The sequence below is a fragment of the Chlorocebus sabaeus genome, chromosome 27 (genome assembly GCF_047675955.1).
Source record: "Chlorocebus sabaeus isolate Y175 chromosome 27, mChlSab1.0.hap1, whole genome shotgun sequence".
NCBI lineage: Eukaryota > Metazoa > Chordata > Mammalia > Primates > Cercopithecidae > Chlorocebus > Chlorocebus sabaeus.
This window is the reverse complement of record NC_132930.1, coordinates 25,061,518-25,075,644: the sequence shown is the minus strand read 5'-3', so window position 1 is coordinate 25,075,644 and position 14,127 is coordinate 25,061,518. Positions and strand designations below refer to the sequence as shown.

At 46.4% G+C, this 14,127-nt stretch overlaps 1 long non-coding RNA gene across 2 annotated transcripts; it reads right to left on the bottom strand.

The window, feature by feature from the left end:
• Positions 1 to 435: 435 nt before the first annotated feature.
• LOC103246262 (uncharacterized) lies at positions 436 to 14,071 on the bottom strand. 2 transcript variants are annotated; one of them, XR_012091628.1, is made up of 4 exons: positions 13,971 to 14,053; positions 12,774 to 13,034; positions 6,520 to 6,678; positions 436 to 4,821 (listed from the first exon to the last, which is right to left on the bottom strand). It is a non-coding gene; the product is annotated as an uncharacterized lncRNA (long non-coding RNA). The 2 variants fall into 2 exon arrangements; XR_012091629.1 differs by lacking the exon at positions 12,774 to 13,034 and having other exon boundaries at positions 13,971 to 14,071.
• Positions 14,072 to 14,127: the final 56 nt, after the last annotated feature.

Below are 14,127 nucleotides of genomic sequence, written 5' to 3'. Positions count from 1 at the left end.
TGTTTCTTCTTCCTTTTTTTTAAAAAAACTTTCCAACAGTGTTTGCATACAGCCCTCCCAATTTTATGTTTCTACATTTTCTTTTTTATGAGTAAGACAGATGACATGTTCATGTTTAGGATTTTGTGGGAAATTCAACTTAATTTCATGGCCAGGGGTAAATGTGAATGACTCATTGATGAAATTAGTAAGCCCTTTGCACAGCAATTGAAAATTTATCTATCTGGCACATTCATTTCATTGTCACACAACCACAAGAGGCATTATCCTCAGTTTATAGATGAGGAAACTGAGTTTCAGAGAGATGAAATCTTGTTAAGGTGCCACAAGTGGATTTGAACCCAAATAACCTGACCCAAACAAAAACAATCAACATTTCCTGTTTAAACCCCTTGTATGCAGTGTGCTATTTAATCTCAAAAGAAATCTGTGAGCTAGGTTATGATTAACATCTTTATTTTACAGAAAAAATTGAGGTTTTGAGGTTTAAATAAATCGGTAAGATTCAAACCCAGATCTGCCTTATTGCAAAGCTTTGTCCAAACACAGAACTTTTCCCGAAGCCTCAGATAGCTTTGAAAACTTCAAATCTGGTGGAGGTAAGAAGTGAGGGCTGGACCCGAGGCCACGGAAAGGAGAGCAGCCAGATCGAGCCCCCTGCTCGGGCTGAGAAGCCTTCACTTGCCAAGCCAGCTCTGTGGATGAACTATTTGCAGGCCTTGTTCTTTCAGAAGAGCTGAGGCAGCCTGGATGGAAGCCCAAATGCCAAGATGAAGGTGCCCGACTGACAAAATGCCAGTGTGAGCTGTTGCCTGCTGGCTTCACCTACTGAAAACTTGGAGACCCCCATGTTCACAAAGGCACTGCAGACAGAAAGAAATGTCTGGTAAGCAGAGAGGTCTCAGCAAGCCCAATTATCCACTGCAGCCATGATCATGATTGTGGTACATACCCAGCCCTACCACGTGGGGGGTGGCCCGATGCGGACATGGAGGCGCCAGCTGGTGCACCGCCAATTCTTCATCAGCAACGAAGGGCAGCCCTGAGATCTCTCATCCGCCCCAAGCACCCTCCTTTAACCTCCTTTACATGACAAAATTTCTACTTACAAGTTAATCAAAACCCTGACCATGAATGAGAAAGAAAAAAAAAATACCCCGTTAATTAAAAATCTCAAAAGATGCCAATGGTAACAGTTTGCAGATGCCTTCTTCTTCTGCTAATCCTACAGGAAAACCAGACATCAGTGATCAGTTTAAGAATCACAGGTGCTGTGATTAGGCCTGAGAGCATTTAGCTGTGACAAGTGGAATGAGAAAGATTTTTAATCTTCCTGAAATCCCAAGCTTTGAAAGTAATTAAATAATTAATGAGAAGCAGGGCTTCCCCTTCCTTCCCAAGAGAGGTTAAGTTCCCAAGTCTCTTCCCTGTGCAATACTGTCTCTTAAATGCATAGACAAAACATCTCCAGTCATTCAACAAATATTTATTGAGCACCTGCTCTATGTCAAGTACTCTGAAAGGTGGTGGAGACACAGCAGGGAGATTGACAAAGTTCCTGCACTTACCTTCTAGAATGAGGGATAATTAACAGGTAAATGGGTAGCTTGAGGGTGTTGGAATAAAAAGCAAGATGCATACAGCGTGAAAAGGGGGAGGACCCTGACCATGTGGTCAGGTACAGTCCTACGAGGTAGTAGCACTTGAATTGATACTTAAATGACAAGTGTCTTTGTCTTCTCTTGCCTATAACTGAATACCTGAAACTGGGAAATTTGTAAAGAAAAACACTTCTTATGGTTATGGAGGCTGAGAACTCCAGGGTCAAGGGGCTGCACCTAGGGTCTCTGCAGTTTCAAGGCGGCTCAGGGTATCGAGTGGCAAGGTTGCCGTGTGTGCTAGCTCAGCTGTCTTCCTCTTCTTAGAAGACCACTAGCTCCATTCCCATGATAACCCATTAATTCATGAATGGATTGATCCATGCATGTTCCAATCACCTCTGAAAAGCCCCACCTCTCAATACTGTAACGTTGGGGATTAGCTTTCAACATGAGTTTTGGAGAGGACAAATATTCAAGCCATGGCAACAAGTAAAGCCAGGCCAAGAGCACAGAGCATTTCAGGCAGAGGAAACTGTAAGTACGAAGTCCCGTAGGCTACATCAGACTTGATATGCTCAAGAACAAGCGGAATACTTGTGTGAGGTAGAGAAGTCGGCAGGGACAAATCCGCTAGAACCTTCTAGGACATAGTAAAATGTCTGGATGTTATTCTAAGTGATTGAGAAGGCTTTATTACTATTTTGTTTCTTTTGTGACAAGGTCTTGTTCTGTCACCCAGGCTGGAGTGCAGTGGAGGAATCATAGCTCACACAGCAACCTTGATCTCCCAAGCTCAGGCGATCCTCCCACCCTCCCACCTCAGCTTCCAGAGTAGTTGTGGTGGCACAGGCATGGGCCACCATGCTTGGCTAATTTTTTTTTTTTTTTTTTTTTTGGTAGTGATGGGGGTCTCAATTTGTTGCTCAGGCTGGTCTCAAACTTCTGGGCTCAAGCAATTCACCTGCTTCATTCTTACAAAGTGCTGGGATTACAGGCATGAGCCACCAATCCCAGCCTGAAAAGCCTTTTATTGGGGTGTCTTAACAAGGGATCATAAATCAGATTTCAATTTCTAAATGTTTGCCCTGGCTACAGTGTGGGTAATGTTTATGGGGGTGGGTGGTGGGCAAGGAAGAGAACAAAAATATTCAATGGGACCAATAGTCCATATAAAATAATACTGCCTTTGATAAAGTCCCCGTGACATGTTTTATTGACCTTATACACACAAGCACACTCATGTGTCACTTAACAGGGATACATTCTGAGAAATACATCCTTAGGTGATTTCACTGTTTTCTGAACATCAAAGTGTACTTACCAAACCTACATGGTATAGCCTACTACACACCTATGTTATATGGTGTGGCCTATGGCTCCTAGGCTGCAAACCTGTAGAGTACGTGATTGAACTGAAAACTTTAGGCAATCATAACACAGTGGGAAGTATTTGTGTACCTAAACATATTTAAATATTAAATTAAAAGGTATAGTAAAAATAGGGTAATCTTACGGGACCATCATCATATATGTGGTTCGTTGTTGACCGAAACATATTATGTAGTACATGACTGTAGTTGTTATTTTCAGAATGGATTTATATTAGACAGGGTTTTTTTTTTTTTTTTTTTTTGAGACGGAGTCTTGCTCTGTCACCCAAACTGGAGTGCAGTGGCGCGATCTTGGCTCACTGCAAGCTCCGCCTCCCGGGTTCCCGCCATTCTCCTGCCTCAGCCTCCCGAGTAGCTGGGACTACAGGTGCCCGCCACCTCGCCCGGCTAACTTTTTTGTATTTTTTTTAGTAGAGACGGGGGTTTCACCGTGTTAGCCAGGATGGTCTCGATCTCCTGAACTCGTGATCCACCCGTCTCGGCCTAGACAGGGTTTTTGAGAGAGACAAAACATAGATGGATGGATGGATAGACAGAGATGAGAAGGGATTGATTAGGGGAATGAGCTCACACGATTTGGAAACTGAGAAGTCCCATGCCAGGCATTTGCAAGCTGGAGACCCAGGGTAGCTAGTAGTTGGCTCAGTCCCAGCTGAAGGCCTCAGAATTAGGGAAGCTGATGGTGTTACTCTCAGTCCAAGACAGCAGGTCTGAGAACCTAGGGAACCACCGTTTCAGGTCCTGGAGTCCAAAAGCTGAAGAACTTGGAATTCTGCTTCCAAAAACAGGAGAAGAAGGGTGCCCCAGCTCCAGAAGAGAGAGAAAAAATTTGTCTCTCCTCTGCCTTTTTGTTCTATCTAGGCCATCAGCCAATTAAATGGTGCCACCCACAATGCGTGAGGGGAGATCTTCCTCACTCAGTCCACTGCTTCAAATGCCAATCTCTTCCAGAAACACCCTCACAGACATAACCAGAAATCATGCTTTACCAGTTATCTGTGTATCCCCTGATTCAGTCAAGTTGACACCTAAAATTAACCATCACAGGATTTCTCTATTGCTTGGCAGAGTTCCATCATTTCAGACTTTCTAGTATCTTAAAGTAGTACTCTTAATAAATGGATGTATCGTTTTACCCTTCTAGGAGCTAAGGACTAGCTCAATTGACTATAAAGAATTGAGAATGTCAGCTGACCAGGCAACCAGGGAGACGCTTTCCTGACTTCCACTGTGCACACGGGCTGCATAATTGTGTCTGTGAAGTACTGAAGAATGTGCTTGACCTGTAACGTCCAAACGTGTGGCCACCATTCACAGATAGTGTCCTTTGGGAATGGTGTGGGTATAGATGGGGAATGGTCAGTCCTACGAATATGGGGCTATAAGACAGCAAGGCTAGAAAGTATCTGTGCTTTCATTATTTAATTAAATTAATTAATTAATTTATTTATTTTGCACTAATGGTTTGCATTCACATTGAGGAACTGAGACTGTTTTTCAGACTTTTGGCCTGCTGATGACCCTATGTTCATAAAAGGATAGAAGTATAAGAAGTTGTTTAATATAAAACATACTGAAATTTTATTTTCTGTCTCCTTGGATATAAAGTTTCCACTTACCTTAGGTTTAAGTACCCACTCCTCCACAGAAAGGGACCTTGTGCACATAGATTGATATTCTCAGGATGAAAGCAGTACCTTCTACAACTAGGGACTCAGAACAGGAAGACGGTGCTTGTTCCTGATGGCATGTAAATCTAGATTCACTTCTAGCTGGAAGGAGGCAGGCCAGAAATTCAGAGTTGTAGGTCCTTGGCTTGGGTGGATGTGCTACAACATGAACCATAAACCTCCATCACTTACCTCGGCAGATAGAAAATTGGAATTTTGGAGGAAAGTTTCGCATCAGGCACTCAGACCCAATAAATACTCCCACTCCTTGCAAAGCTACCGAACACGGCACTCCATTTATAGGCTACCGAGGGATGCTTGGAATGTGTTGACCGGAGCCACCATCAGCACTTGCTGATGACCCTTGGTGGTACCACCACTCACTTTCTATACTGCGTTTTCTTCTTCCTTCCCTTTTGTTCTCCTGCCTAGTGACACACCAGTGCAGATTGACTTGGTGCCCTGGTGCCTGCTATGCACTGAATGCTCATGTCCTCCCACATTCATATGTCAAAGCACAATCCCCAATGTGATGGTATTTGGAGATGAGGCCTCTGGGAGGTGATCAGGTTTAGCTGTTGTAAAGGTGAGCCCCCCGTGACTGGATTACTGCCCTCATAAAAAGAGACACAAGCGAGCTTTCTCACCCTCCTTCCACCATGTTAAGATACAACGAGAAGACGGCCATTTGGAAAATAGGAAGCAGGCCCTCACTTGCTGTAGGCAATCATAACACAATGAGAAGTATTGTGTTGGCACTATCTGGTCCAGGAGCAGCTGGACCTCCCAGAAAGACATGGGGTCGGCCTCCACCTGGATCCTGAACTTCCCGGCCTCCAAAAGCATAAGAAATAAACATCTGTTGTTTAAGCCATGCAGCTTATGATAACTTTTTATAGCAGCCTGAAGCTACTAAGATGGTGCCAAGACTGTAAGACAGCACTAGAAGAGAGAGAATAAAAACACAGGCTCTTAAGCGGTCCAAATCCTGGCTCTGCCCCTTGTCCACTATGTGGTTTTGGGCAAAGCTGAATCTCTCTGTGCCTCAGTTCCCAATCTGGAAAATGAGACGTCTATTCTACCAGGGTAGGGATGAGATGAGATCATGTGTTCAGTTAGGTGGGATCAAACACATGGTAGAGGAACTTAATATGTGTTTGTTGTTATTATAGCTATGGCACTGAAAGAGTTGGGTTAAATAAAATGCAATCTCTTGGACGGGCACAATGGCTCATGCCTGTAATCCCAGCACTTTGGGAGGCTGAGGCGGGTGGATCACGAGGTCAGGAGTTTGAGACCAGCCTGGCCAAGGTGGCGAAACCCTATCTCTACTAAAAATACAAAAATTAGCCAGGCGTGGTGGGCATCTGTAATCCCAGTTACTCGGGAGGCTGAGGCAGGAGAATCGCTTGAACCCGGGAAGCAGAGGTTGCAGTGAGCCAAGATCGGTGCTCTCTAGCCTGGGTGACAGAGCAAGACTCCATCTTGGGAAAAAAAAAAAAAAAATGCAATCTCTCACCGGAAGTTGAAAATCTAGCCTGTAAGATAAAAAGACACTTAATTGTAATATGTGGCACTTCGCAAAAAGTGACAAACACTATTATATAATCAGTATATGGAAAAAACACCATGAAAGCTGCAGTAGATTAACAAGAGCTGCAAATTCCTTATCACTGCTTTCATCAAAAGCTGGAGTTCCCCCTCCTCCTTGAAACTGTGACCTGTTGACAAACAGAATGAGGCTGAAACAACTCTGGGTGTCTTGCAAGGCAAAACCATGAGAAAGCTTGCAGCTGCTTCCTGATTCTCATGGGGCACTCCCTCTTGGAACCGAGCTGCCATGCTGGGAGATGTTACCTATGGGGGCTCCAGTTGACAGCCCCAGTTGAGCATCCACTGTTGGCCGTAGGAGTGAACCATCCCGGACAATCCAACTCGGTCAGCTCCCAGGTGACTTCAGCTGTTCCAGTGCCCAGCCACACCTTGTGATGCAGAATGCCCAGTCAACCCACAGAACTGCAAGAGATGATACAATTGTTGTTTTCATCTTTAAGCACTAAGTTTTGGATGGTTAGTTATGTAGCCATAGATAAACCAAACAGGAGTTTAGGAGAGGAGAGTTCTTTTCAAGTCAAGTGATCATGGAAGGGCTCCTAGAAGACATGGGATTTGAGAATATCCTTGGAGGGAACGTCTGTGACAAGAGACTCACAGGAGAAGATCATTCTAAAGAGAGGAATGAGTTAGAGCAGAACCCAGAGTGGGGTAAAGGTAGGCTGCAGGCGGCACCTGGCAAATGGACCAGAGCTGCTTAAGCAGGGTGCTGGGAGAAATGGGCTAGAGCCAAGCTGAGACGGTTGCTCGTTCCAAATCATGGTGGCTTTGGGGACAGGCTCTTTTCATTGCCAGGAAGGAAAACTCATTCCTGCTCTTCCAAGTAAAGGGGCTTCATGGGAAACAATGGGATTTTATGAGTTGGGAGATAAGAATCTGTGGAAAGAATAAAAACTAAAGAGCAGCTGGACCTCCCAGAGAGACACCGGAATTGGAAGTTGCTCAAGATCCCCCAGTGGCCACCTATCACAGGCACAGCAAAATCCTAAGCCCTTCACATGGTCTGTGAGGCCCACAGCATGGTGCCCTTGCCCTGGCTACCTCAATGATCTGATTTCCTTTCACTGCCTCCTTCGCTCACTCTGTTCCAGCCACACTGGATTCCTCACTGATGTTTAAACAGCATACTCTGGGTTCGGCACTTTTGCACTCATACGTCTTGCCACCAGGATTGTTCTTCCAGATATTTACATGGCTTCCTCCTCTTCACTCAGGTCTCTGTGGTCTCCTCAAGGGTGACTGCTTCCTCCTGCCACAGTGCTCTTGCCTGCTCTATTTTTCTTCCCAACACAGTATTACTGCCTTTTTAAAAAATCTGGCTCAGTGTGGTGGCTCACACCCGTTATTCCAGCACTTTGGGAGGCCAAGGTGAGCAGATTGCTTGAGCCTAGGAGTTCAAGACCAGCCTGGGCAACATGGTAAAAAACCCATCTGTAAAAAAAACACAAAAAATTAGTCGGGTGTGGTAGCGTGCACCTATGCTTCCAGCTCAGAGGCTGAGCGGGTAGGATGGTTTGAGCCCAAGAGTTGGAGATTGCAGTGAGCCATGGTCACACCACTGCCCTCCAGCCTGGGTGACAGAGTGAGCAAGACCCTGTCTCAGGAAAAAAAAAAAAAAATATATATATATATATATATATATATATATATATATATATAAATATATATATATATGCATGCCAGGTGCAGGGGCTCATGCCTATAATTCTAGCACTTTGGGAGGCTGAGGTGGGTGGATTGTCTGAACTCAGGAGTTTGAGACCACCCTGGGCAACATGGTGAAATCCCATCTCTACTAAAATACAAAAAATTATCTGGACATGGTGGTGGGTGCCTGTAGTCCCAGCTACTCGGGAGACTGAGGAACAAGAATTGCTTGAGCCCGGGAGGCAGAGGATGCGGGTGAGCCAAGATCTCGCCACTGCACTCTAGCCTGGGCAACAGTGTGAGACTCTTGTTTCCAAAATAAAATAAAAAAAAAAGATATATATATAATCATCATTTGCCTCCCCAACTAGAATATATGCTCCATGATAGCAAAGACTTTGTATAATGCTTAGAAGAGTTCCTGGCATATAGTGGGTGCTCCACAAAAATGGTAGAAAATAGTGAATGAATAAATGAATCCCAGGCACTCGCAGGGCTTGAGGTATCTTGTTACTTCTCAGCAGGAGGAGTTTGTGGATCTTCATTTTAATTCTCCTCCAGTGCTCTCTGCTTCCTGTATTCCCAGGCAATTCCCACCCCATCTACTCGCTAAGAGCTTTCTTCTCACAGCTCCTGCTGACTCATAACCACGGCTTACTCACAACTCCCCTCGAGCTGCTACTGTGTTTCTTTGTGCATCTGTCCACCGTCTGTTCCTTCGGCTGACCTCCTGATTCTCCCTGGTTTTCCAGTTGAAGTTCCAGAAACAGAGAATCGATTAGGTCAGCCCATTCTCCATTTAGGCAGAGGTTCTGACCTTTAACTCTGGTCTGGGTCAGACATCCACATGGCTCCATCAACTGTGACCACAGGCACAGAGCACAGCAACCTAGATACAGAGAGCCATTGTGTCACTCAGCAGAGGCGCCTGGATGCAGTGGGTACCTTTAATGACCTGTTGACAATAACTTGAGGCTTCTGGTCAGGGCAGTGATGGACCAGATCTATGTCTTCAGAAGGTAATTTTAATCACCCTGTGTATTAGTCTGTTTTCACGCTGCTGATAAAGACATACCCAAGACTGGGCAATTTACAAAAGAAAGAGGTTTAATGAACTTACAGTTCCGCATGGCTGGGTAGGCCTCACAGTCATGGCAGAAGGTGAGGGGCACGTCTCACATGGCAGAAGACAAGAGAAGAGAACTTGTGCAGGGAAACACCCCTTTATAAAACCATCAGCTCTCATGAGACTTATTCACTACCATGAGAACAGCACAGGAAAGACCTGTCCCCAATTACCTCCCACCAGGTCCCTCCCACAACACACGAGAATTGTGGGAGCTACAATTCAAGATGATATTTGGGTGGGAACATAGCCAAACCATATCACCCTGTGAATAAGACAGTTTACTGATGGAAGAGGACACACAAGACCAGTTAGTAAGCCATAGGAAGGGAGAGCTGATGAGGACTCGAGTCAAGCCAAGGTCAACGACAGTGAGGAAGAGGAGGAGCAAGTGGGCCTTGAACCTGAAGCTGTCCACCAGGCAAGTGATGCTGGAGTTCAGCAGAGCAAATAGTCTGGAAGTCATAAAGGCATGATTTAAAATTATGGGGTGCAGAGCATAGCAACAGATTAGCTGAGATGGACATTTGGGGAAATCTCTTACATGGAAAGAGTCAAACAAAAAAGAAAAACCTATGTATACTTATATAGATGGGCAGAGACTCAGCAAGTCACAGAACCCCATAAAAACAGAGAAGCATTTTCCCCACTTACTCTCTTATTCTCAGCAACACCAGCCCAGAGGTTCTGCATGAGATTCCACTCTGTTCCAAGCCCCAAGCTTCAAGTCTGTTTTTCTACAGCCAGTAACATTATTTCTTGGGAATCCACAACATTCTAAAAATACATTCGCTAGGCTGCAGTGCCACAATTAGTAAAGCTGCTGTCCCAGGAAACCCTCATCATCATTTTGCTTAGATCAGAGAGCGGATTAACTTTGATGTCTGTCTGAACCCTGTGCGATACACCACTGGCGGTCTGCTCCCTGCAAGCATTCAATCTTCACATCCAAGGGAAGAGGAGAAAGTGCCGGAGAGAAGCCCAACCCAATTCTTTCCCCAGTGATTGAGATGAAAATATGCACCCTAGGGCTGCCAACATATCTGACTTGCATCCTATCTCCCTACATCCCTGGAGCTCTCTCTCCCTTTGCACAAATACGTTCTCCCAAACTCAAACCTCCTTTGCCTTTCCCAAACATTAGCACAGTGATGAAGCCCCAAGTGCTTTCATCCATGCCATGTGTAGGAGGTAATTGTGTTAATTTCTGTATCTGTTAGCACTCCTGGTGGCATGCCACTGAAACTGACTCCAATTTAAGTCCAAAGGGAGTTTATTGGAAGCATATGGGGTGGCCTGCAGAATATAATGAACACTCAAGAATCAGATTGCAAGGGGAAACAACCAGGGAGGCTCCAGGATTACAGGCAAGTGGGAGGTATACGACAATCACATCAGAACATTAGCAACGGAAGACAGCTACTGCAACAATGCTGTCCGTCTTTGCATCACTATCTTCATGGTCCTTATTGCTGGGAGAAAAAGTACAATTGGACCAAATGATCCAGTTGGATCATCCCCACACCCAGGCAACACAAGCTCCCTGACATCACAAAGCATTGTAGATTGGTGGTTAAGAGCAGTATCTGGAACTACCCAGGCTGGGTTTGAATCCTGGCTCTGCCATTTACCAGCCACGTGACCAAGTCATTCTCAGTATGCCCCAGTTTCCCTCTCTGAACATGAGGATACCTATCCATAGGTATTGGTGAGCTCTAAATGAGCAAACCTGTGATACTGACTATAGCGGGCAAGTGTTGTACTAATCTTGATGTTAGTATTGATTAGGAATACACAAGGCCCCTGAAACTGCAGTACATCCAAAAAGGCTAAGATGAGAGGTCATTCTCCAAAAGATATCAGGAGCTTTTATTAAGGGAAACTGGGTGGCCAAAAAGCAATTACAATCCTCTGCTACATCTTTTCCCTCCACCAGACTGTGGACACCATGAGGACAATAGATTCTGCTGTTTTCCTCACAGTTGTGTTCGCCAGCACCTGAAAAGTGTCTGGCATGTTGTGCCTGGCTCAATGAACCACTATTGAATTCACAAATATTGAATGATTCCTTCTGTGTTCCCAATCAACTAGTCCAATGTTTTGCGTGGGAGTAGGCACACAGTAAGTATTTGCTGATTTAACTGATAGGTCAGTGGGAAAAGAAAAACTGGAGGAGTGTGGTTTTCTCAGAAATGGGGAAAACATTGGAATCAAAGAGATGAGCTTGCATTTGGCAGGACTTGGTGGCAAGTAAGTGATAGGTAACTGTTTTCTGGTGTGTTGATGTCAATTATCTATATGAATGATCTAGACAACCTAATCATTTCTGCTGGTCAACTGACGCCTTTAGATCAGCATCAAGGAGATGAGAGAAACCATGAGTCACTTGGCACATCACCTTGGAGAGGGAGAAGCTCATCTGCCCCAATGGACTTGTCTCTGTCTTAGAGGCACTCCCGGTACCTCACCAGGATGCCCTATTCTCCTGGCAACCCTCCTTACTGGCGTGCAGGTGCCTGTGAGTAGGGCTTGACTGGCCATCCTGCCAAGCTTGCTCATGGAGACAGCAAGATCTCATGGAGGAGCATATCAGATCAGACATCACAAGAGCTAAGACCTCGGACAATGTTGTGTGACCTCAGGAGAGTTCTGGTCTCTGGCTGTCAGTGACCAGATCTATAAAATACAGTAATCCTTGCCTTGCAGCTCAGGGAGGTGTTATTCAAGTGGAGTCACATCCTCAGAGATTTCATCTGGAACTCCTTCTGTTGTAAAAGACAGAACCCAACTCAAACTGGCTTCAGAGAAAGGGGGACCCTATTGCTCATGTTACTGAGCAATCTAGGGGTAGATCTTCTTTGAGATACAGCTGGCGCAAATCAACATTAGCATCTGATTCCTCCCCATCTCTCAACCCTCCTTCTGCTGTACTGACTTCCTTTTCAGTCCCTAAATGATGGCCCCCAGTAGCTCGAGTCTCATTCGCTCAAGTTCAAATCCAACTTTCCAACAGCTGGGAGAGACTATGGTTGGCTCAGCTTCAGTCACGTGGCCAGGAGGATGCAACTACATTGGGTGTTCAGGACTGATTCCCAATCAGTACTAACCTCAAGACTGAGTCCTGGGTGCCAACCAATCCCTGTGATAAGGAAGCTTGGTCAGGCCCTTATGCTTAACTCTCAGAGCTGGGAAGAAGTAGGATGAGGACGGGGAGCCCTAGCTTATCTCATGGACTGAGTGGGAAAAAAGTGGGTCCCAGAAAGATATTTGGGGTACTATTCACAGAAAAAAGGGAAGTGGCCACTGGGCTGATACAATGTAGATGCCCACTACACCTGGGTATTTTCTTTGTTTTTTTTCTTTTGCAACAGAGTCTCACTGTCACCCAGGCTGGAGTGCAGTGGTAGGATCTCGGCTCACTGCAAGCTCCACCTCCCAGGTTCCAGCTATTCTCCTGCCTCAGCCTCCCAGGTAGCTGGGCCTACAGGCATGTGCCACCACACCTGGCTAATTTTTTTGTATTTTTAGTAGAGACGGGGTTTCACCATGTTGGCCAGGCTAGTCTCGAACTCCTGACCTCATGATCCACCCACCTCAGCCTCCCAAAATGCTGGGATTACAGGCGTGAGCCACTATCCCCCGCCTTCACCTGGGTATTTTCTATCATGTGATATAAAGCCAGTGTCACAGGTTCCCTCTGTGTTATGAAGTCTTCTGTCCTCACCCTAACAAGCTCCTGGAAGTGCCCGAGGAGCAGCTGCCACACTGCAGTCATCTGTCTTCCTCCTCTGAATTTCTGTAGCCCGCAGGACCATAACACGTGTCGGCGGCTGGCCATGTCGGTCATTAGTTATCTTTTTATGGATATGTTCTATCTCTTCATCTATGTGACAGGATCCTGGAGAGCAGGGGTCACATCTTATTCATCTTCGTGTCCCCTTAGCACTCTGTCTGGTGTTCGGGGCATGGCAGATAGTCCATGAATCTGGGGAGAGATTGGATAACTGATTTACATGCTTCTGGAGCCACAGAGGTAGACGGTAGCTTGGTGCAACTACAAGATTACAAAGATAGAGGAAACCTGTCCTCTACAAGCTATTTTGAAACGCTTGTAGATCTGTCGTGGCCTAAATAATGCTGCCAGGGTCAAGATAGATATCCTCATTGCTCCTCAGGCCCAGCTGCTGGCATGATTCCTGCTTATAAAGGCGTGGAGGCCCAAGGAATCTGGGTCTCAGCTGCGCAGTCTCCCTGTGCAAGTCACAGTCAGGCACAGCCCACCTGTAAGGGCAGTGAGGTGCAGAGGGCAGAGGATGGCAACTTGAGGAAGAGGAAACAGGTATCTGTCCTCAGTGGCCCCCACCCAGACAATACGGCAGTGCTCCGTGGCCCCATGGATGGAACCGGACGCTGGCTCTCTGCCTTGGCCAAGGCATCCCAGCACAGGCAACAGGGAGAGAGGATGGGATGGAAAAAGAGAGTAGCTTGGATGCTGAAACAACATTCCTCCTAGGCTAGTCTTGGTGCAGAAGCCCCGGGGCTCCGGTTTTAGAATCCCCCAGCAGGCCCTCTCGGGCCAGAGATTTGCCCCTTTGTCCCTCATACGTACAAACCTCCCTCAAGAAGGACGAGTGAGTCGTCCAAAGACGCGCAGCGGAGCCGCGGTTCCCTCTCCTGTAAACTAAGCCGACTGATACAAGGATTAATTGCGCAAGCAACAGAGAGCATCCGGCGCACGGCGGACAGTCGCTAAATAAGAAATTACTGGGGGATGGACGAGAAAGCTGGCTGGTTAAGAAGGGGATGGTAAAGGAGGTCTGGAGGGTGCTGGGTGGAGGTGCTGAAGGAGGAACCGGGCCGAAGGAAGGAAAGCAGACAGAACAGGGCCCGCAGGAATCGAGCGCAGCAAAACAGCTCCAACCTCAATCCAGCGCCAGCACCGGGCCAGCACAGCACGGAAGCCCGGGGAAGGTGGAGGGCAGGGTCCGAGGCTCCGCCTGTGACCCCACCCCTTCCAGTCATGAGGCCCCGCCTCTGACTCCACCCCTGCCTCGCTCCCCGCTTCGCCCCTCCTCTTC